This window comes from Leopardus geoffroyi, chromosome C3 (genome assembly GCF_018350155.1).
Source record: "Leopardus geoffroyi isolate Oge1 chromosome C3, O.geoffroyi_Oge1_pat1.0, whole genome shotgun sequence".
In the NCBI taxonomy this organism is placed as follows: domain Eukaryota; kingdom Metazoa; phylum Chordata; class Mammalia; order Carnivora; family Felidae; genus Leopardus; species Leopardus geoffroyi.
Window position 1 is genome coordinate 142,184,265 of NC_059338.1, and position 24,995 is coordinate 142,209,259.

The window sequence follows — 24,995 nt, forward strand, 5'->3', positions numbered from 1 at the left end:
AACTCTCTAATACCTAGCTGGGTACCTCTGGATTTTAACAGCTGTGGTTTATAAGAGATTTGGGGGGGGGTTTGTTTTCAAAGTGCCTTTCAGAAAGTATCACCTTAGACGGGAGTTTCCGTTCTGTTCCGGTAGGATGACTTGCTCTTGTGCTCAGAAAACCAAGCCTGCAAGAAAAATCAGATATTTTCTTACAAGACTTCTTAGCAGGCGGGCCTCTATATGACTTTCCCTTCTCCTCCCCTTTATTGGCCATAACCTTAACGGAAGGCTTTTGATGTCAAATGCCGAGTATCTTGGAAGAGGTCCTGCGTAGACAAGACTGCTTGGCCAGGGGCTGGAGAGTCACAGTTGGACTGGACTTGAAGGCCCCTTCTAATCTGAGATGTTGTGACTCCGGAACTAATTAGCCTCAACTTCTACAATGAAATGGCACTAACTGCCATTTATTGAGCACTTTCTGTGTCAGCTCTGTGCTGAGATCTTTTTTTTTTTTTTTTTAATTTTTTTTTTCAACGTTTATTTATTTTTGGGACAGGGAGAGACAGAGCATGAACGGGGGAGGGGCAGAGAGAGAGGGAGACACAGAATCGGAAACAGGCTCCAGGCTCTGAGCCATCAGCCCAGAGCCTGACGCGGGGCTCGAACTCACGGGCCACGAGATCGTGACCTGGCTGAAGTCGGACGCTTAACCGACTGCGCCACCCAGGCGCCCCTCTGTGCTGAGATCTTAACATCATTCTCTGAATTCTGACAAAACCCCGCCAATATCATCCACCTTTTACGAATGAAGAAACAGGGGTTTAGAGAAGTTAAAAGCTTGTCTGGTGGCACAGATGTAAGGTTTGGTGAGCGACTGTCCCCTGGAAATCGATTCCAGGTGAGTCTACATCCATACTCGAAACCCACAACTCAACCAGAATGAAAGGGAGACACCAGGGATTGCCCTGTTCACGGATCAGTTCACGATCTCTCGGGGCGGCTAGTGTGGATTCGTTAGTCAGATTCAGTGCTGCAGTTAGGGAGCAAGACCTTAAACAAGACCTAGCAGTGTCCCAGCCCACGAAGTCTCTTGTGGAGGACAGCTGGGGGATTCCTGTCTTCCTGCCAATCAGGGATTTTAGCTATAAACAGTTTGTGACATCAAATGTCAGTTTTCTTCCACACTCGGCCCTAGAGTTTCATTTAAATAATCAAAACAGGGGCGCCTGGGTGGCGCAGTCGGTTAAGCGTCCGACTTCAGCCAGGTCACGATCTCGTGGTCCGTGAGTTTGAGCCCCGCCCGCGTCAGGCTCTGGGCTGATGGCTCAGAGCCTGGAGCCTGTTTCCGATTCTGTGTCTCCCTCTCTCTCTGCCCCTCCCCCGTTCATGCTCTGTCTCTCTCTGTCCCAAAAATAAATAAATGTTGAAAAAAAAAATTAAAAAAAAAATAAAAATAAAAAAAAAAAAGAAATAAATAATCAAAACATTCTTGTCATCAAGGAGAGGCTAATCCCAGCAAAGCAGCCTAAAGCCATGTGAAGTGTGCACCTGCCATCTAGCACTCATAGTGAAAAATACAGCATTTTAGAAGAATTCAGCTTTTCCAGTTTGTTTTTTAACTTTGGAATTAAAATGAACTCGAAAGTTAAAAAAAGGAAAAAGAGAGAGCCCCTAACATGTCAAGGTATTGAGATATAAAATATGCACTGAGTATTGCAAGAAAATACACTTCATCTCATTATTATTGTTATTATTATTCTTATTATTATTCTTATTATTTTGGAGAGCTTCTATGCTTGGGGAACAAGACTGCTCCATGTGCCACCTCCGATCCAAGCCCCAACTTCTGCCAGGACTGAAGCTCCTTTGTTCAGAACCTCACCCCATGTGTCTTTTCATCTGGCTGCTGATTCAGATCCTTGAATAAACTGGTAAGCATAAGGATATATGTGTATATTTCATTTCATCCCTCAAGGTCCATTAAATGCAGATTCCATCCACGAAGCTAATATTTTCTCATATTTTATGAGCATTTTTTCGACACTCATGTTTTCAAAAACGCACTGGGGCTCAGCTGGAAACTGCACAATGACATGGAGCGCGGTGGGCGCTCAGCCTGCCTCCTGCTGGCCGAGGCGAGGTTGGTGTGAACAGGCCAAGGTGCGTGGCCAATGCCTCCTACGTGACACACCTCTGTAAAAGAGTAAGGACGAAACACTCAACAAGTTGAGCCCTTCGGCCTCTGCGAGACTATCACCGTGGCTCTGCAAACCTTGCAAAATAAAGACATCTGGGGCTCCTGGGGGCTCAGTCGGTTGAGCCTTTAACTCTTGGTTTTGGCTCACGTCCTGATCTCCCGGTTCATGAGTTCAAGCCCCCGGGGGGCTCCCTGCTGGCTCCCTCCCCATGGGGAGCCTGCTTGGGATTCTCTCTCCCTCTCCCCTGCTCTTTCCGCCCTCCCCCTGCTTGCGTACTCTCTCTCTCAAAATAAACTTAAAAAAAAAAAAAAAGAAATCTGACTCTTATATGTATCTTTCTCACTGACATTCTATCATTTGAAAGATGTCCTGGGACCCCTGGGTAGCTCAGTCAGTTGAGCGTCCGACTTCGGCTCAGGAGCCTGCTTCAGATTCTGTGTCTCCTTCTCTCTCTGACCCTCCCCAACTCATACTCTGTGAGTCTCTCCCTCTTTCTCTCAAACATAAATAGACATAGAAAAGAAATGTCCTAAAAATTTTAAAGGCAATTGTAGAGAGGAGACATCTATTCCATTTATAATGTGAACTAGTGTGAGGAGCTTTTTCTTTTTCTTTCTTTCTTTCTCTTTCCCTTTCTTTCTTTTCTTTTTCTTTCTTTTTCCCTTTCTTCTCCTTCCTTTTTCTTTCTTTCTTTCTTTCTTTCTTTCTTTCTTTCTTTCTTTCTTTCCTTTCCCTTTCTTTTCTTTTTCTTTCTTTCTCTTTCCCTTTCTTCTCCTTCATCTTTCTTTCTTTCTTTCTTTCTTTCTTTCTTTCTTTCCTTCCTTCCTTCCTTCCTTCCTTCCTTCCAACAAGCAAGAGGGGCAGGGCAAAAAATTATTTGGAAAACACCTTCACTAGTGGAAGTGCCTCATTAAATGGGGAGCGGAAGAGGGTGGGGAAGTAAAGCCGGCCACGGTTGGAACAGCACCCCCGTGTGCCCCAAGGTGCGCACTGGTTCCTCCGCGGGCCTCCTGCAGGGGGCATTCGGGGGAGGTCAGTTCTTTAAGGGGTGCACGAGGTCTGAAGCTAGCTGACGGATTCAGCTTCTACTGTGAATCTCTGCAACTTTCTAGAGCTGTTGCTCTTCCCTTACCCTTGATGTATTTTGAATCTCGCCTGCTTTCCTGACCACGAATATTGCGTCAGTATACAGAAAGGGGAAAAGATGAGAGGTAAAATCGGTCCATCAGTCGGTCAATAAATCAATTTGGAATTTATACAATAAAACATCTGGTGCAAGAGAGGCTAGCTAAATAGGATTTTGAAGTCTCATCTTTGAAATCTGATCACTAATCTATGTATCTCCACACGGACATTTCAACCAAACATCAGTCCTACGTCCCCAAAGCCTGTCAGTTTTCTTCTGTTTTTGTCTTATTATGTGTTATTAAATAGAGTAAGTCTTCCGAAATTCTTTTGGAATTGGCTGGATAAGTAAATCCGAAATTAGTGAAAATGTACACAGATCTTCTTCCGTTCACAATGGGGGTTATGTGCCCAAAAGTCCACTGCACGTAGAAAATGTCATGAAGTTGAAAATGCTTTTAATACACCTGAGTTCTCGAACATCATAGCTTAGCCTAGGTGACCTCAAGCGTGCTCAGAACACTTACATTAGCCTGTAGCTGGGCAAAATCACCCAACACAAAGCCCATTTTACAATAAAGTGTTGACTATCTTACATGATGTGTTGAACACTGTACTGAAAGTGAAAACCAGAATGGCTGTGTGGGTGCAGAATGGCCGTAGGTGTGTCTCTGGTTGACCCCTGCGACCGCTTGGTGACCTGGAGCTACAGCCACGGCCCCTGCCCGGCATCATGAGAGAAAATCGTCCCGCGTATCGCTAGCCTGGGAAATATTCCAAATTCGAAATTCCAAGCACGGTTTTGACTTCATGCATTTCGCTTTTACACCACTGCAAAGTCAAGAACTCCTAAGTTGAGCCATCGTAAGCTGTGGCTGTGTGTACATTTCTACTTGTAGTTACGTCCTATCGAACCGAACATGCCCTACATCGCACATGTCTAGCTACCCCCATCTCCGTTCTAATTATGATTTCTCCTTCTCTCCTGTTTTGATCAATGGAGCCATCATTCTTCTGTTCACTCAGGCACAATATCAGGGATGACATTACTCATTCATTTATTCCTCTCTTGGCTTACCTAATTAACACATATTCATTGAACTCTAACCCCAAGTAGGCAGTGGAACCAGGCACTGTCTTCGACTCTGGTGTGAACAAAACTGATAAAAATCTCTGCCTTCTTGTAGCTCATAGAGTAGTAGGGTAGGAAGTCAATAAACATGATCAGTGCATTTTATATTTGGGTAGTCCTCTGTCTTCACACCTCCCCTCTTCTGGGAGTCTGTGTCTTCTGTCTCTTACAAGGAAACTTGTCATTGGGTTTAGAGTCCACCCAGATGATCCAGAGTAATCCAAGATGATCTCATTTCAAGATCTATAATTTGATTACATCTGCAAAGACCCTCTGCCAAATAAGGGCACAATCATAGATTCTGGAGGTTAGGATGTATTTGTATCTTTTCGGGGGCCACCACTGAACCCTCTAAAGGGGAGAACAAATAGAGTTAAAAAAATTTTTTTTTTATGTTTAGTTTTGAGAAAGACAGAGACACAGAGTGCAAGCTGGGGAGGGGTAGAGAGAGGGAGACACAGAATCCGAAGCAGGCTCCAGGCTCTGAGCTGTCAGCACAGAGCCCCATGTGGGGCTCGAACTCACGAACTGTGAGATCATGACCTGAGCCGAAGTTGGACGCTTAATCAACTGAGCCACCCAGGCATCCCAAGTAGAGTTGTTTTTACCCATTTTAAATCAGAAGTTACAGGGGAGACGTTTCTGAAAAGGTGGCATTTGAATAAAGAACTGGGGGCGCCAGGGTGGCTCAGTTGAGCAACTCGATCTCAGCTCAGGTCTTGATCTTGGGTTTGTGAGTTCAAGCCCCACACTGGGCTCTGTGCTAGGTATGAAGCCTACTTTAAAAATAAACAACTCAATAAATTGAATAAAGACCTGGAAGAGGTAAGGGAGGGGCCTGTGCAGACTTCTGGGAAGGAGCACTCTGGGAAGTGGGAAGGATGAGTGGGACGGCCTTGCCTGTGTTGTTTGAGGAGGGGAGAGGCCAGGTTGTGCAGAGCATCATGGGTCCAGGTGACGACTTTGGCTCGTCCTCTGAGTATGTGGGGGAGCTGATGGATGGAGGGCTTAAAGCAGGAAAACCACACAGCTCAGCTTCTGTTCAACAGCCTGGTGTTGGCTGCGTGTGGAGAATAAATGGCAGGAGCAAAGGCAGACACCAGATCCGTTCAGACATGACAGGAAGACAGAGGCCAATGGTGGCCTGAACCACAGGGGTGGCTGCAGGAGTGGTGAAAGTGGTTGGATTCTGGACGTGTTCTAAGAATATAACTGACAGGATTTGCATCTGGATCCGGGGAGTGGGGGGAAGGAAAAGAGGAGTCAAGGACACCTCCAAGTTTTCGGCCGGAGCAACTTGAAAAACCAAAGCTGACGTTTACAGAGATGGGAGAAGCCGGAGTGGGGGGGGGGGTGTCAGGAACTTGGCTGTAGGCAACCGAATGTGGCAGTCCAGCGGCTGAGCCTGAGAGGCCCTTTAGCCAGGCGGAGTCAGGTGGTGAATGAGCAGCGAGGTGTACAAGTGGGCAGGAGGAGGTCTGGGCTGGACATTTAAATCTGGGACTTGGAACACAGAAGACACTTGAAGCCATGACACCGGGGGACATCAAGGGTGACAAGGAAAGAGGAGTGGTCCCGGCACCGGGCTCTGGGTGACACCAACTCCAACGAGGAGCCAAAGGAATCTGGGAAGGAGTAGAGGGAGCTGGAGAGTCAGCACGAAGCGTGGGAGGCAAGCGAAGGAAGTTTTCGATTCTCCACTTGTTCTTCCACATCCCAGATGTAACCTTTAGTGCAGTTACTTCTTCCTTGTGTCTTTTTTTGATCTTTTAAAAGTTTATTTATTTATTTGGAGAGAGAGGGAGAGTCCGAGTGGGAGGAAGGGCAGAGAGAGGGGGACAGAGAATCCCAAGCAGACTCCACACTTTTAGCACAGAGCCTGATGTGAGGCTCGATCCCACGAAACCGTGAGATCGTGAGCTGAAATTAAGAGTCAGATGCTTGAGCGACTGAGCCACCCAGGCACCCTGTTATTCTCCCTTTCAACCCATTCTTAATACTCTCCTGTTCTTCTGATTCTCCATGTCCTTCATTTTATCACCCCGCATTGAGGTAGAAAAGGTGGGATTTCCAGTTTGAGGTACAAAAGGTGGGGCTTCTGACTCCCATTTCGTCCTTCCCCTCATCCGTACCTATGGCTGCATGGTGGGGGCAGGCGTCCGTTATGAGCAGGGTGATGGAGGTGGAGAAAAGCCAAGCCAAATTTACAGATGGGTCGGAGTGGGAAAGATACAAGCTAAGACTTAACAGTAGCCTCACTACAGCCCCTCGGGCTGGCCCTGAAGACAGAGGTGAGGGGGAAACCCAAGGGGCAGCGAGATGGATGACACATCTAATCGTCCACTTCGTGTGTAAGGAGAATGGCTGGAGGCCCGTGGACTCATCAACAGTGGCAGATGGCTTGGCTGCTCGGTCAGAGGCCCGCAAAGAGAAAGCCTGTGGGCCACCAAGGGACAAGCGGGTCTGGGGCAGAAGCAGGTGGATGGACACCAGGTGTGAAGGGCTTTGTTTCCTTTTTCTAAAAAAAAAATGTTAATTTATTTTGAGGAGGGGGAGGGGCAGAGAGAAAAGGAGAGAGAGAGAGAGAGAGAGAGAGAGAGAGAGAGAGAATCCAAGGAGGCTCTGCCCCGCCAGTGCAGAGCCCAACGTGGGGCTCAAACTCACAAACCGTTAAGATCATGACCTCAGCTGAAATCAAAAACTGGATGCTTAACCCACTGACCTAGCCACCCAGACGCCCCAGGCTGTTTCTCACGTGAAAGGCCACCAGGGAGCATCCACCATACATGAGGCGTTAAATAAGCAGGGAATGGCTCACTTAAGCTGGAGTCAACCAGCTTCATCATTGGCCACCCAGCGCTGGCCACATGGGCCCGCAGATGAAGTAGCGAGGGTGGCAGGATTGGGGGCAAGGAGTGGGTCCGGCACTGTGGCTCCCACTCACCAGGGCAGTGGTGCCTCAAGTGTCCAACCAAGAGCAGTGCTGAGCCCTGGTGTGGGACCACCCCTCCAACGGCCACGTGGGGCAGGCCCCTGGGTCCCAGTCCAACCGCCCCCACTGCCCGGGGCTGCTCCCTGCATTCCCTCATTGGGGCTTTTCCTGCGAGTAATCCCCAATTAATGTCCCGCTTGCAAGTGTCTATCTCTAAGTCATTCCTGGGGAACCTGGCCTAAGGTAGGAAGACATACAGAAGAAAGAGGAAAAATGTAAGTGAAGAAAGATGAACATCTCATATGTCGTCACCGATCGCCACGCAGAATGCTTTCCACTTCCCTGTGTGCATCTCTGCCTCTGTGTCTATTCTTTTTTTTTGTCTGTATTCCAATTTATTGTCAAATTGGCTAACATACAGTGTGTAAAGCGTGCTCTTTGTTTTTGGGGTAGATTCCCGAGGTTCGTCGCTTACGTACAACACCCAGTGCTCATCCCAACAGGTGCCCTCCTCAATGCCCATCACCCATTTTCCCTTTCCCCCACACTCCCCCTTCCACCCTCGCTTTGTTCTCAGTATTTAAGAGTCTCTTATGGCTTGCCTCCCTGCCTTTCTGTTTGTAACTGTTTTTTCCCCTTCCCCTCCCCCAAGGTCTTCTAAGTTTCTCAAGATCCACATATGAGTGAAAACATATGATACCTGTCCTTCTCTTCCTGACTGATTTCACTCAGCACGATACCCTCCAGTTCCATCCATGTTGCTACAAAACTCCATATTTCATTCTTTCTCATTGCCAAGTAGTATTCCATTGTATATATAAACCACATCTTCTTTATCCATTTGTCAACTGATGGACATTTAGGCTCTTTCCATAGTTTGGCTATTGTTGAAAGTGCTGCTATAAACATTGGGGTACAAGTGCCCCTATGCATCAGCACTCCTGTATCCCTTGGGTAAATTCTTAGCAGTGCTATTGCTGGGTCATAGGGTAGATCTATTTTGAATTTTGTGAGGAACCTCCGCAAGCCCGCGCAGTTTTTATTTTATTGCACATCTTTTGAAACATCCACTAGGTGGAGAACTTGTGTCAAGTTTGACGCTCAGATTGTGCCGCTCGGCCAGCCAGTCAAGGGAGCTGCATTTATCTACTTATTTATTTATTTAACCATTATTGAAACGAAGCAATGGGTTCTAACCAACAATGAAAAGCGTCTATGCCTCTTCCTAGTGGCCTAAGCTTTCCAGACATTATAGGCCCGAAAACATTATATAGAATTACATTTCTCTTGTGACTGACTGCTACCATGGCATGTTTTTAGGAGACACAGATGAACTATGTGAGTTCAAGGCTAAAATTTCTGCATAATCATTTTTGTTGAACCCTGCCTCTTGATTAGTTTATTATGGTTTATTCTAAGCTCTTTTAAATTGGCGAGGCGGTGTTTTTTGGGGTTTCTGGGAGTGAGTATTGATTGAAAATTAACTGCCGATTAAGGAAATGATTTTATTCGTTAAAAAGCCTTATCCACTGATGTGCTTTTCACATTTCAACTTGCAAACACTGGGCAAAGGAATTTCGTTTCATGTGCATTGTTATTCTTGCTGATTATTGAGAAAGTTTTATTGAGGTCACAGAATGTAGGTTAATAGAATTTACTACACCACGCGTTCTTGGTTGCAACTCCGTGCAGTAGAAATGCGACCCTAATTCAGCTGCCAGCCAGCCCTTCCGTGCGCGGGAGTGTTGTGCCAGGAATCCTTGCCGGCTCCAGGGAAGGCCACTGTGTGAGCTTGTCCCCTGCCACCAAGATGGAGGGCCACGAACAGCATTGCTGATCCTGGCCGTGCCTGTACCTACTCTCAGCAGGGCTTCCTGAAAACAGTCCGGACCTGGGTCTTTTCCTCTGGGTGGAACTCACAGCAGCGATTAGCAAACTAAGGCCCACCAGCCAAATCCAGCCCACTGCCTGGGTTTTACCATCCTCAAGCCACGGATGGCTTTTTACAGATGAACATTGTCAACTGATTTGATGATAAGGGATACTAACTTGGAGCCGTGATTAAGTGATATATTTTCATTACGAAAACCCATACTCAATTGTTATAGTTTGGATTTTATCAATTAAAAATTGCTGCGGTTTCGCTTTCCCACAGCTTCGGTTGCCTGCAGTCAACGGTGGTCAGGAAGCAGATGACGCTCCTTCTGAGATACAGTCGGAAGGTCAGGAGGTCAAGAGCAGCCTAACGCTGCGTCACGATCCTTACGTCGTCCACCTCACTTCCTCTCATCGCGTAGGCATTTTCTCATTTTGTGACATCACAAGAAGGGTGAGTACAGCACAGTAAGATATTTTAAGAGCGCGAGAGAGAGACCACATTCACATAACTTTAATTACAGTATATTGTTACGATTGTTCTAGAACCTGTGCTTCATTTATAAATTAAACTCCATCATTGGTATGTAAGTATAGAAAAAAACAGTATAATAAGGTTCAGTACTATCTGTGGTTTCAGGCACCCACTGGGGGTCTTGGAACGTATGTCCCACAGGTCTGGGGGGAGGGACAAATGTCTCCACCACATAATATCCATTCTTTGCCTCTCGGTCCATAAAGTCTAAAATATTTACTATCTGGCCTTTACGGAAAAAGTCTACTGACTCTGCTCTAGAGGGTCTGTTAACTTTTTACATCTAAAATTACGAGTGTGTGAAACATGTGGATTTTTCTGGAGAGAGGGCACCTGGCCTTCTCTGCTCTGAAAGGAGAATGTAACCACCAAAATGTTAAAAACTACTAGTCTCACTGGATGAGGGCCTTACACTGCCATCAACAACAACAATAATAATAACTCAAAGTATCATAGGATCAATGTACAAACAACGATCAAAACATTACTTCCTATGACTTTGAGGGGACCAAGGACAGGGCTGAGTTGAATTACTAACAGTGTGAGTGCAACTCTTTAGTCAAAATCACAAAGTTGATTATACTTTGCTGGGAACAATGTAGGTGCCTAGTAAGTTATTGTTGCATCAGCTTTATGTGTAACATGAAAAACAGAAGCCCCCCGTTTTGACGCACTGGAGACCAGCACAGTGCTTGGTACTGTGTAAGTGTTTAGTTTGGGCCCACGACTGAATGACCCACGTGAACACAATTAACTGGACATTTGAAAATGTGTTACTGTCAGGGCGCCTGGGTGGCTCAGTCGGTGAAGCGTCCCACGTCAGCTCAGGTCATGAGCTCACGGTTTGTGAGTTCGAGCCCCGCATCAGGCTCTGTGCTGACCGCTCAGAGCCCGGAGTCTGCTTTGGATTCTGTGTCTCCCTCTCTCTCTGCTCCTCCCTTGCTCGCGCTCTGTCTCTCTCTCTCTCAAAAATAAATGAAAACATAAAAAAAAAAAAGAAAGAAAGAAAATGTCAAATGCACAGAATTAGGATGGGCAAAAGCACTTATTCTTATGAATTTGAAGCTAACCTCACCAAGATGGTACCTACAAGGAGTGAGGATTTAAATAATGCTATCTGAAGTTTCCTACTGTTCCCTGGGCTCACTCTGCTGTTGTGGTAATGACTGCAAGACTGGGATGCCTTTTAGAAAAAACAGAGGGGCAGAGAACCTTCTGAGAAGCAGTAGTGATTCCTTAGAATGCATGTTTGATATTTTAGCTCCTTTTGGCTCGAGTTTCTGGGGGGGTGGAGTCTATTCCGGCCTTTTCTGATTACATTCCCTTGAGTATTCAAATAGGTTAAATGAGCACTGGCCACACCAAACACACCCGTCACCTCTGGAGCTGGTTCCAATTCATCCTCTCTGCAAAGATGAGTGGACGCATGTGGCCTTTACAACACCGGCCCACTGGAAAGATCTATGGGCAGAAGGGAAAACAGACATGAGACCATTACCTGGAATCAAAGCCAGTACCTTCTCGCCCAGCATCCTGGGAAGTGCCGTCTCAAAGAACTGTCTTTTTCCCCCAACAGGATACTCGCTCTAGTTTATAAAAAGTAAGAGGATTTGCACACCTTCTCCTTTGATTGAGCTGTTTGTGTTGCTGTGAATTCTGGCCAACGTCTCCTAGGGCTTAGCTGAGTGGTTTGGGTACAACGTCGCCGACTGTTCCAATTTAAGAAGCTCTCACGAGATTGCACCGAGACAAAGGGTCTGCCGAGAGGCGCAGCCCCGTAGCGCTCCGACGCTCTAATCTGAGTTCTGCTCTGCAAAGTCTTGTCTAATCCTCTTGTACCCTGCTGTGGCTAGCAGTCGAGGGAAAGGCAGCAAGGGCAAAAGCTGCGGGATACAGATTTAATTCAATCCAGCAAACGTTTACTAAGCACCTCTGGTGTGCCAGTCACTGGGCCAGGTTCCGGGGATAGGAAGATTAATAGGATAGGATTCCAGAACTCAAAGGGGTCACGGTTTACAGGCAGAGAGGCACAGCCACATGAATAATAAAGCAGAAGAGGGGAGCAGAGGAAACTCGTCACTGAAGGAATGACACGGATGAGTCTTAACTGATAAGGTGATGTTAAGGGGCAGAGAAGGGGCGGATGGGCATCCCGGGAGAGAGGAAACCGCATAAGCAGAGTTAAGAAGGTATCAAAGTCCCTGGTATTCGGGGCAAAGGTCGAAAGGATTTTGTCTCGGAGAGAGGTGGGAGAAAAGGCTAGAAGTGTGGTCTGGGGCAGGGTTATTGATTCGTGTACTGCTGGAGACGGGATAGCAAAGATAAATCAACAAATCCCTGCCCCTGGAAAGCTTACCTTTGGGGGTGAAGACCAGATCATAAATACAAAGGATAGGCAGCTTGTTAGGTCTGCCCTAACAAAATACCACAAACTGGGTGATGGAGACAACAGAAATCTTTTGTCTCCCAGTTCTGGAGGCTAGAAGTTCAAGATCAAGGTGTTAGTTGGGCTGGCTCCTGCTCAGGGCCGTGAGGAAGAATCTGTTCTAGGCTCTTCCCTAGCGTCTGGTGCTCGGTTGGCTTGTAGCAGTATCATCCCAACCTCTGCCTCCATCCTCACAGGGAACGCCTGTGTCTCTGTGTCCTAATTTCCCCTTTGAATAAGGAAGGACACCGGCCCCATTGGCGTAGGGCCCACTGTGAAGACCCCAACTTAACTCAATCATCTGGGAAGACCCTTTTCCCCAAAAAGTTACATCCACAATCCCATATACTGGGGATTAGGACTTCAGCATCTTTTGGGGGGGCATAATTCAACCCATAACAGTATGTTAACTTGTAATAATAACTTGGAGCAACATAAAGCAGTGTAACTGTGTTGGGGAAAGCATCTGTGCTCGAGGCAGTGTAGCGGGGAGGTTTGCAATTTTCTGTAAGGTGGCCTAGGTTATGACTCACTGCAGAGGCTACATTTCACACACACACACACACACACACACACACACACACACACACACATTTTAGGTTCTATTTATTTATTTCGAGAGAGAGAGAGTGAGTGCTAGTGGGAGAGGGACAGGGAGAGAGAGAATCCCAAGCAGGCTTTGTTACGTCAGCACAGAGCCCGACTCGGGGCTCAAACCCACGAACTGTGAGATCATGACCTGAGCCCAAATCAAGAGCTGGATGCTCAACCGACTTAGCCACCCAGGCGCCCCAAGAGGCTACATTCGGACAAAACTCAGGGAAATGAGGGAAGTGGGGCTCACAGATATCTGGGGGAAGAGTGTGCTAGGCAGAGAAAGAAAACAGTGCGAAGGCATGTGTTAGGCATGATCTGTGGAGCGAGGAAGCCAATGAGGCTGGACCCAAGGGGGATGAAGGAACCAGAGGAGATGAGGTCAGTGACTGCGAGCTGCTGGGACATGCAGGGCCTTACGGCCATTGGAGGGACTTTGGCCATGGAGCCATTGGGTAGTTTGGGGCAGAAGGGTGAGATGGTCTGATTAGGTTTTAAGAGGTTTGGGGGTTTGGTGTTGAGAATGGTCTGGGCGCGGGAGCCATGGTGGATGTGGGAAGACCAGTTAGGAGGTGACTGTAAGAATTCAGGTGACAGACGGAGGTTGCTCGGACCTGGGTGCTGAGAAATTCGGAAATACTGAATTTGGGCTACATTTGGCTCATGAATGTGGAGCCAGAGCTGAGGACAGAGATCTGTGCTCCCACTAACCTAGACCATGTCATTACTTCCCCAGGTTGTGGGCTGAGATATGCATTTGGACACTCCAAGGGTGTCTTTCGGTTTTCTATACACTGCTGCGGCTTAGCTCCTTTTCTTTCCTACCTGGAGTCTCTTCGAAGACACAGACATTCAAGGACAGGAAATCCTGTACTATGGACCCTCTCTTCTTAAAAGTAGAGAAGACACAGAAATAATTCAGTAGGATCCAGACATTCTAGCTTTGCATGTTTTGGGTCTGGTACAATCCAGAGCAGTGAGTGACTTTCTCCGCTGAGGAGGTGGGCTTTGCAAGACATGTACCCTAGAGGCATACTCTGCGGGGTAGCAAGATAAAGACAAATCACGGTTGCTTTGGGGTCGATATAACCTCATCCTTATCCATTTACCCAGTTTAATTGTGTGCCAAGTTCTGCATCCTTTTTTTATCCCTTCCTTCTGTCACTGTCCTAGTTCAGGCTGAATCTCCTCTCTTTGTGCTCGTAGAATAGCTTCCTCAATGATCTTCGTAGTGCTTATGTTTTTTCTTTTCTTTTCTCTTTTCTTTTTTCTTTTGTTTTAAATGTTTATTTTTGAGAGAGAGAGAGAGAGAGAAGGTGTGAGTGGGGGAAGGGTAGAGAGAGGCACACACACAGAAACAGAAGCAGGCTCCAGGCTCCACGCTGTCAGCACACAGCCCGACGCGGGGCTCAAACCCACAGACCACAAGATCATGACCTGAGCTGAAGTCGGACGCTCAACTGACTACCCCACTCAGGCGCCCCTCTCCTTCCTTTCTTTCTTTCTTTCTTTCTTTCTTTCTTTCTTTCTTTCTAAACTAGTCTTAAAGTCATTTCCAGAATGTTTCTGCTAAAATGTAAAACTAAATGTAAAACTGATGACATTCCCTGCTCGCTCTTGAAATGCTTTGGTGCCCCATGCTGACTTGCCTTGTCCAGGCCCACGAAGCTATTTCCAGTCTGGCCCAGACATGCCTTTACAGCATCCCCCTCCTCTGCTCTCGACCTCGGATTCCAGAGCTGTCCTTCCTGCACGAGTGCCTTTCTTGCCAACCTGCCCCTGTCTATCTGAAGAAGAAGACTTTGCTCCAGAACAGTGATCGCGATTTTTGAGTCTATAGTGTTCACGCTAGTGAGACAGTCAAAAGAACATGGATTCCTGCAGCAGCAAGACCTGGATTAGAATCATGGCTTTGACAACGGCCATCTGCGTGACTCTGATCCGTTACACGGCCTCTCTGAGTCTCAGTTTCCTCATCGAGAGTAGAGACAGCAAGGCCACCCTGCAGAGCTGCTGTCGACGTCGACACCACGTTGTTAAAATGACAGCTCAGCACCAGACTTGTAAGAGGCACTCGGGGAGTGGTGGACATTGTTATTAAACATCAGTTTGGAGTTCAGGAGAGACCCCGTCTGGAGTCAGACTTTCAGGAGTCGGGCGTGTTGGTGGAAGTGGTGGGCAATTTACAATTTCCTGGGCAGACGGTTCAGAGAAAGAGGCAATGACCCCGGAAAGAGCATGCACGATGAGTTGATACTGGCTTTTAACCTAACACATATGCACACTTCACCAGTTGAAATTCAACTAATTCAGATTTTATGACACTGCAGGCAAAACTGGGTTGCAACTTACTTCTGTGCTATTTATGAGAAAATTAATAGGGAGAACATGATCCAGAGCTCCTAATGTGGGGATGCTTAACCTACTTAAATAAGTCAACTAAAGTTATGTCGGAACCAGTTTAGCAAGATTAGTTTTCGTAGAGACACTGAGCTTTAAGTGATTTAGAGATGTAAATTAGAATTTGGGAGCCAGAAAGGAGATAGAGATTATTAGCATATGGCCCTCATTTTACAAAAAGAGAAAAGAGAGGACTAGAAAGCTTAACTGGCTTGTACAAGCCCACACAGAAAAAACAGAGGACTCAGGCCCCCTCCCTCCTGAATAGTGTTCCTTTGAATATGCTGGGTGTCACCTTTTGCATGTCAAGTGATCAGTGTTTTTCTAGGCCATACCTGGTTAGCCATTAGTGCTTTGTTTTGTTTGCAAATTCTTGATGGTAATTAAGGAAGTGCTATTTCCAAATCATCGTGTAATTCAGACTTAGTATTAATTCATGCTGGTGTTCCTGGTGAGGTTCTGGAATTTGGCTGGTTTACTTGGGCAGAGTTATAAAAGGGAAACCTGTACAAGGAGTAAAAGCCTGATGGCGGCTTCACTCTGAACAAATGTTCTTTATTTAAAAAAAAAAATTGGCCTCTACGTACCCAATTTAACTCACTGGGCCTTAATTAGGACCATTGTGAGTTTAAGTTTGGCTTCACAGAGTAGATTTTCTGAATCCCAAAGTCTGGCTGGCTTAGCAACTTAGTCTCAGCAAAGATCAAAAGCATTTTATGAACAATCCAACACCCTCCACTCGTAATCTGATAGTAGAGAACCCTGGTCAACATATTTTTCAGGGTCACCCCTTGGTAGCCTTTATTACTGGCTGACATATGAGAATACACTCATTCATCTCAGAGACCTCCTGAGAAAAATTAGCTGACCGCAAGGCACATGATCTTAAAGGGCATTAAAGTTTATGTAGATCATCGTTGGCTATAAAACCTTTTCTTTTCTTTTTTATTTTTTTGTCTCGAGTGGATAGTCCCTAGAATTCCTATTATCTGACTTCAAGAGAATCTGAAAAGAAAGGAATCCTGGGTGATTCGTTTTCAAAAGTATTTGTTTGACTTAAACTTTTATACCCCCAGTACCACTGCCCGAGGCTGTCAAGACAAAATAAATCAGTGTGTTAATTACGCAAATAAACTCACAGTAGAAAGACAGCTACAACTAGAAGGAAGGACATAGATGGAGGGTGTAAGTATTATTCCACCGTGGAGGAGTACAAACCAGGCTGGACTTACATACAGTAAGAAATGGGTAAGAATGGAAACTTCTTAGGTCTGTAAACCACCCAACCATAGTTAACACTACAGACTTCTTTCTACCTAGGATGAAGCGAACTGTGACTCACCCTTTAACATCTGAGATATCCATGGTTTTGTCTTTTCTTCTTCTCCTCCTCTGCCTTCTTGGACTTAATAGTTATGCTGGGAATAAGAATATAGACCAGGCTTGAAAATTAAGTTAAATGAAGTAATATATACTCTTTACCTTCATGTATATTTTATACATACTAAATGTGTATATATATATGTATATGTATATACACATATATATACATATATACATATATATATTTAGTTTAGGTTAAATATTAAATTAAATGCTATATACTCTTTATCTTTTTTGGCCAGAAAGATAAAAAATGTATAAAGGACACTGGCATGAACCCTACTGAATCAACCGTTTTTACAAACTGACCCAATCTTCAGTATGTGGGTTGGTGATTATGGGGTGTTCCAGACGCTCTGTCCTCAGCTCTAAAGTTTAAACAACAAAACAAGTCCATGTTGCTTGCCAGTTAATAAAGGGATCCAAGGGCCTCCCTCTGAAAGCTCTGGTCCTTTGTAGCAAAGGAGACATCATTGTCTTAGGATGTCAGGTTCTGTTTGGGGCCATGGCTTCCACCAAGCTTTGTCTCAAGTACCAGATCTTTCCTTTCACTCCCTTCCCCCTTCCTTCCTCCATCTGTTTCTTCCTTCCTTCCTTTCTACTTTCCTTCCTTCCTTCCTGTTTTAACCACTTTTAAGTAAAAGATCCATGCAATAACTATATTCACTTTTCTGTACAACCACCATCGGTCTCCCGAACTTTTTCATTTTCCCAAACTGAAATTCTGTACTCATATAGTACCTTCATTTCCCCCTCCCCTCAGCCCCCAGTCTACTCTCTGCATTTACCAATCTGACCACTCAAGGTACCTCGTTATGGGTGGAACTCTATGGTATTTGTCCTTCTGTGACTGGGTGATTGCACAGCGTAATGTCTCCAAGATTCATTCATGTTGTTGTAGTATCAGCACTTCCGTACTGTATCAGCATTTCATCCCTTTTAAAGACCGATGAGATATTCCATCGTATGTATATACCACAGTTTGTTTACCTATTCATCTGCTGGTAGACACTTGGATGGCTTCCACCTTTTAGCTTTTGTGACGAATGCTGTATGAGCATGCGTGTACAAATACCTGTTTGAGTCCCCTGCTTTCAATTCTTGTGTGTTTATAGTCAGAAGGAGAGTTGCTAGATCATATGACAATTTGTTTGTACTTACAAAGATTTTTTTTAATTTTATGGATTTATTTTGAGAGAGAGAGAGAGAGCAGGGAGAGAGAGAATCCACACTGTCAGCACAGAGCCCAATGCGGGGCTCAAACTCATGAACCATGAGGCCATGACCTGAGCCGAAACCAAGAGTCAGACGCTTGAGCGACTGCACCACCCAGGTGCCCGTTTGTACTTTTTTGAAGAACCACATCCCATTTTCCCTCCTGCGGCACCATTTTACAAATGAAAAATGTACCAGCAGTGCACAAGGGTTCCAATTTCTCCATCTTACCAACACTTGTCATTTTCTGTTTTGTTTTGTTTTGGGATAACAGCCACCGTAATGGCTGTGAAATGGTATCTTATGGTTGTGATTTGCATTTCCCTAACGATTGGTGATGTTGAACATCTTTTTATGCGTTTAGTAGCCATTGTGTATTTTCTCCCATTGCCTGCTAACTTTTCACTCTGTGGGGAGTGTTTTTGAGGCATAAACGTTCTAAATTTGACTGAGTCCTACTTACCTGGGTTTTCTTTTATGGCCTGTACTTTTGATGTCACATCCCTGGTATAGCTTATTCTACAGAAGGAAAACAGGGCATGTGCTAGACTTTATCATGTCCGTGAACATGGGCAATAGAGGAGACAAACCCAGCAAAACCTATTTGAAGGAAAAACTGGACCTGAGAGAAGCTGTAGATCTGAACCTCTTCGTGTGAAGGCTTGAGGTTAGAGGGTCTAAAGAAGATTTTACAGAGAGCTTTTTGTTTTTCTTCTTTATTCCAAATCAGGTGACACATGTGTCGAGGAAAAGATACATGACAACAGGCTTAACATTTATTTTTTTTAGTGGAGATTTTAGTTGTGTATACGTGTGGGGGGTGCTGAGTATTGGTGGAACTTTTTTGTTTTTAGTTTATCTATTTTGAGAGAGAGAGAGCGAGAGCGAGAGCGAGAGCGAGAGAGAGAGCAGGGGTTGGGGGAGGGGCAGAAAGAGAATCCCAAGCAGGCTCCACACCGTCAGCACAGAGCCTGACTTGGGCTCAATCTCATGACCTGAGCCGAGATCAAGAGTTGGACGCTGAATGGACTGAGCCACCCAGGCGCCCCTGGTGGAACTTTTCAAAGTAGGCTTGGGACAGCTGATGGAAGAAGTACTCGGGACACCATACTTCATTTGGGAGTATCCAGGAGTGACGTTAGTTGGACACTGTAAACATTTCCGTTAATGGTAGAACACGAAAACATTAGCAGAATTCAGACCATCCAAATACTGGTAGCTACTACGTGTCCAGACTAGTAGGACCTCCAAATACATTAATGTTTATTATGGTACATTGCATTGATAAGAAAGATCTAATATTTGCTATGCCTTTTAAAATAGTCACATGGATTACTGACTATGAACTCATATTGAGAATGCACTTAGATTGAAGGGAGATTTCTGAAGATAAGAGGAAAAACTGACTTGGCACGAATGTTAATTTATGTTAAGTGGCTTGTGGCAGAGCTGGGCACTCCAGATCACCCTCCCCTACTCATGGACAGCAGCTGTCCCTGGGAGCAGCTGACCTACTTTCCTCTGTTTACCTGGTGTGTTCATTGCCGAGCTCTCATCCACGGAATGGCAGCGGAAGTGACGTAAGTCACTCTGGGTGTGTGGGCGTGTCTACTCCTTGCTCTTCTCTCCCTTCTGTCGGCTAGAGGTGTGGGGGTTGATGAAGTCTGGCAGGATAGCGGCGTCCTAAGATGGGAGTAGCTTGAGTCCCTGAATCGCTGTGTGGAGGAAAGCTTCCCACCAGCTAGGAGTATCCGTCGAAGACTATTACTGAGCAAGAAATCAGTTTCAGCCTGTGTCAGAACGCTGAGGTTTTGGTGTCTATTTATTACGGCAGCTAATACAGGCTTTCAAAGGGAATGAAGATGCTTTTGCAATTTGATCTTAGAGTAGATTGTGACCTCTGAATTTGCACCGCAGGATGTTAATGCCCTGAATTCTTAGCCCGGCCTGCAAAGCACTGCTAGATTTGGCCTTGCCAATCTATTTGGCATATTTAGGTGCCACGCTCGCTTTTCTGAATAGCAGCCACATCGGCCCTTCTTCAGCTTCTTCGCTATGGGAAGCTCTCTCCTGCTTCAGGATATTTGAACATGATGTTTTCTCTGCCTGCAATTCTGTTTTCCTTGTCTGGCTAGTTCTGATTCATGCTGCAGAACTCAGTTCAGAGGCTACTTCCTGGTGACCCTCAAAGTTCAGGTCCCCTGACGTATGTTGTTATTGCCTACTATATTTTTCCTTCATAGCCCTCATCATACATTGTGATTCTGGCTTTGTGTAATGGTTTGGTCAAATATATGCCCTCCCTCTAGATTGTAAGACTCATAAAGGCAGTGTCCAGACTTGCTTTGCTCACCGTTGTATGCTCGGCTTGGCATAGAGTGGACTCCTTTTAAAAATTTTTTTAAGTTTTTTTTTCTTTTGAGAGAGAGAAAGAGAGAGAGGGAGAGCACTCGAGTGAGCCGGGGAGGGGCAGAGGGAGAGGAAGAGAGAGAATCCCAAGCAGGGTCCACACCCAGTGGGGAGCCTGATGGGGATTTTGGTGGTGCCAAAATCAAGAGTTTGAGGCTCAACCAACTGAGCCACTCAGCCGCCCCCAGAGCAGACCCACAATAAATATTTTGTCAAATGAAATCATACATGTCCCTGACAACAATGCCTACCACTTATGGAAAGTCTGTGTGCTTGGCACTGTTAATAAAGGCTGTACCTATTTTAATTAACTCAACCCATCACTCCACAAAATTTTATTTTAATCCTAAGCATACAACACTTTATTCACATGTTATTCATAAGGCCAAGGGTTTTTCTTTTATTATGAGTCTATTGATTAAATCTCCCTTAGTCTTTTTGCATAAACCATACCTATTGCTTTATTTATGACATCTGAAATGTTCAGGATGTAACTACACCTGCAAAACATATTGAGTACAGAACACTTCTAGATTTTTACAAATTCGCCACACCATTTTTTCCAATTATATCACCAATATCTAAATATCTATCTATCTATCTTTTTACCAACTAATTCGACAGTATTTTAAAAAGTTACCTTTTACTTTTTGCCTTCATATTTTAATTGTCTTGTGATAAAAATTTTAATTGTCTTGTAATAAAGATTCTAATTGTCTTGCAACTAACTAAAATCAGCATAAATGTATTTAAAAGCAAACACAGGTGTATCTAGTAGGCGTAAGTTGGTTGGAGGGGCATCAGCTTGTGCAGCCTGTAAAGTGTGTGCTTTCAGCATGATTGAGCAGCAGTCAGCATGTTTTACGGAGAAATAAGAGTCTTCATGAATCTGGACAGTTGGTTAAACGGAGGCTGGCTAAGGGAGCTTCAGTGTAGTATTACTACCCATGTTATAAAAGAGAAAATGGGGTCTCAGAGAGGCAAAGCAACTTTTGTAAGTTTACAAGTCAGTGAGTGGCGGAGAATTTCGGATGAAAATTCAGGTCCGTGTGATTCCAAAGCCAATGCTCTGAATGCGTGAATCTCTTTCACTGCTGGGTAGTAAATCCTTCTGGTGGAAACCATGGCTAATTTGTCACACAGTGTGGGTAAATAAAACAGCCACTTGATAGTTAATAAATTATTTAGGATTTTCTTGTGCAAGCAGGGGCCATTCTCTAACCTTTCTATAGCTGTAAGTTGTCATGTGGTGCAAGGATGGGTATTATACCCTTCTACTTGACTCTGATCTCGTGAAGGGTGTGTGTGTGTGTATTAATTTATAGCAATGCCTAAAGAACACTGAGTAATCAACAAATGTTTATTCACTGGACCAAAAAATTACTTCAAATGGAGATAAAAAGCAATCAGACTTTGGAGCAGGATTTCTCTGCTCTCAATCTTCTGGCCTTCCTGGTGCTATTGGTCACCCATCAGTCTCTGCTGATCTTTACTCTTCTAAAAATTCATTCAGGAAGATTCTCATCATTACTTTTCATTTTTTTTCAAAGAGATGTAGCATGCTCCAAAATGATACTTTTTGAGATGCAGTAAATAAAAGAGAAATCTATTGTACGATGTACAAGACAAACAAGATGTGTCTTGTTCTAAAATGAGCCATAGAATTCTGGTTCAACATGGGTGGCTGACCAAATTTATGTTTTCTCCTTTTAAAAACCCTATTAAAATGATCATAAAAGTCTTAAAGATATTAATCACAAAATCAAAAAGGGCAGGAGTTGATCGGTAGCAAAGGAAGGAGAGATTTTAGCAAATTTTGGGATGGCAGCAAGTGGGTGAAAGATTGCAGGGAAGAGTAAACTGCATTCTAGCATATGTAGGACTCTGTGGGAGTTTGGGGTTCAGTTATGGCAATTTTGACGGACAGCAAGAATGATTCACTGGGCTGACACCAAGAGGGTTCCTTGAAAATCTGTTTAGAAAGATTCCATCTCCTCTCAAACGTGCATTCAAAACATGTGATGGTCAGTAATTTACCTCCAAACAACCCTAAACATGTTACAATAAACAAATTGAACAAATTGAGAGCCAGAGCAGCAAGAATGAGCATTTCTTCCCCAAAGCAGTTCTGGCATTGGTGGCCCTTTACACTAAGCCAGCTCTGTATCCACTCCCCCTTTCTCTTAAGAAGTAAAACATAAAGACTAAGAGATGAAAGATATGAATGAAAAGGAGAGACCTAGAAGATCAACCCAAAGTATCTGAGATTTTGACCAATAAGAATTTCAGAAGAGAGAACAGAAAAAATGGAAGACAGGAAATAATTCAAGAAATAAAAAAGAGGAATTCTCAGAGCTGAATAATACTAGTTGCCCGGAACACTGAATAGGAAAAAGACTCATCTCAACTTAGTCCTATAGAGTTTCAGAAAATCTATAAAAGAAAACATCAAAAAATTTACAGAGAGGGATAGAGAAAAACAAACCAGATGAGTTACTGAACAACAGAAATCAGGCGACCATTTGACCCTCCCCTCAGCAGCTCAGGATGGCCAGCAAATAATGGTATACGCCTTCAAAATTATGAGGCAAATTATTTCAATCTCACGTTTTATACTCAGCAAGGCTATCAATCAAGAAGGAGGATAGAATGCATTTTCATACATCTAAGGACTTAGAAATCTGTCTGTTACATACAGTATTTTTAGGAAGTTGCTTAGAGGGTATGGTCTAGCCAAACTGGGATAAAACAGGAAGAAGAAAAGCACAGGAAGGAATAACAAAGTGAAGTTCTGGTGTTACAGTAAGGAGCAGATCTGGAGAGCATTAAGTTTAGACCGAGGGGCAAAAGTTCCATCTGGAACGATGGAATTCTTCCAAAAATTTGCGAAATCCTTGAGCTATTGGAAAAGTAAGGATTTGATAAAGGCAAGTAATGCAAAGAAGAAACAGAAGCAGAAGAGCACGGAGGAGGAGGAGGAGGAGGAGGGGGAGGAGGGGGAGGAAGGAGAGGAGGGGGAGGAGGGGAAGGAAGAGGAGGGGGAAGAGGAGGGGGAGGAGGAGGAGGAGATAGCCAAAAACTCAAGGAAAACAGAAAATTTAAATGCACTAATAATATACTACTTGGCTGCACAGTCAATGACACTACAAAGTCATAATACCACACATACCGTCTACTGATTTTCAGCTTTTAGAATCAACCAATATGTAAGGAAGACTTAATTACGTTATTTTTAAAAAGCAAGCACTATCAAAATCAACAAGGAAAAGGTAAGGTCCTGAGCAGCTGAAGTTGCAAGGTAGGGTGGGGAGAAAAGGAGAAAGAATAGGGCCATTAAGAATCCATTTTTACCAAGTGAGAACTCAAGAAATGCTTGTATATTCATATATTTAAGTTAAAAAGACAACCAACAGAAGGACTTACGATCATAATTTTACCTGGCAGGATGGGAGAAGGAAGGTGGGAAGGAGATCAGGCAGCTATTTAGGTAGGAGGTCCACAGATGTCTACACTTGATGGATCAAACAATTGTCATCTACGCGCGCGCCTGTTATTTAGAGAACCACGCAACAGCTAGAAAAAGTAAACACAGAAAAGTTGACAGAGTTAATATAGCACACTGGTAAATGGAACTGAGACCATTAAGACTTAGGAAAGAGACTGGTGCTTTTCGTTAAAAATGTTCCTATCTTGGGGCGCCTGGGTGGCTCAGTCGGTTAAGTGTCCGACTTCAGCTCAGGTCACGATCTCACTGTCCGTGAGTTCGAGCCCCACGTCGGGCTCCAGGCTGACTGCTCAGAACCTGGAGCCTGTTTCAGATTCTGTGTCTCCCTCTCTCTCTGCCCCTCCCCCGTTCATGCTCTGTCTCTCTCTGTCTCAAAAATAAATAAACGTTAAAAAATTAAAAAAAAAATGTTCCTATCTTATTTAAACACTTGTTACCTTAAGAAAAATAAAAAAATATATTTCTGTTAAAAAAAGAATGCTGTAGACCACATTAAACATAGCCTGATGAAATGGAAGTTTGCTAATTCTTTCATTTTTTTTCAGGCAAGAATGTAACTAGTTAAGTTATAAAAATCATTTATCATTTCTAACACGAAGAACAACATTAGCGGGATGTGGCCGAGACAAGAGCCTCCAAAGGCTTTAGTCAGTCCCTTACTTTTGACAAGCCAGGAGAATGTCCTCACGACCAGCCACGGGGCAGTTTTTTTGACGGCAAGATGTTTTCACAGGCTTCTCTGTTATTTCTTCTAGGAGACTGCAGAGTAGGAAGACTATAGACAATTGCTCAGTTGCTTTCCAGGGGCATTTCCAGTCAGTGTCCAAGGACACTGCTGTATGCATACCTTTCCGGATGAGAGAATTGTGGCACAAGAATCGCTCCTTCCTTGGTATTTGTCCACACATTGAGTATGTTAGGTAGGGCATCCTATGCTTTCACTCAAGTGTCAATGCTCCAGAAGGGCTGTCATGGGCCACACTATGTAAAACAGTGTTCCCTGACTCTGTCATTTTCTGTTCCCTTCCTGACTTTATTTTTCCCTAGCCTTCTCCTTAGCTGGCATTATGCTATGTATGTTTTTGTTTATTGTCTATCTTTTTCATAAGAAGGTATGCACCGCTGGGGCGAAAACATTATTTTGCTCACTTTTTTATATTTTGACCCCAAAGCAGGGCGGGCACATAGTAGGTGCTCAGTAAAAAATTGTTAAATAAAGAATAGATTTGAGAATAATTACTTGGACAGGAAAGTCAGGGAAGTTTTTACAGGAGAAGTATCCGAG

General features: G+C 44.5%; 2 long non-coding RNA genes across 2 annotated transcripts; one reads left to right on the forward strand and one right to left on the reverse strand.

Moving 5' to 3' along the window:
• LOC123586207 lies at positions 1 to 23,873 on the reverse strand. Its single transcript, XR_006706680.1, has 4 exons — positions 23,643 to 23,873; positions 16,541 to 16,616; positions 11,151 to 11,240; positions 1 to 167 (listed from the first exon to the last, which is right to left on the reverse strand). It is a non-coding gene; the product is annotated as an uncharacterized LOC123586207 (long non-coding RNA).
• On the forward strand, positions 730 to 2,258 carry LOC123586205. The gene is made up of 2 exons (XR_006706678.1): positions 730 to 880; positions 1,768 to 2,258. It is a non-coding gene; the product is annotated as an uncharacterized LOC123586205 (long non-coding RNA).
• Positions 23,874 to 24,995: the final 1,122 nt, after the last annotated feature.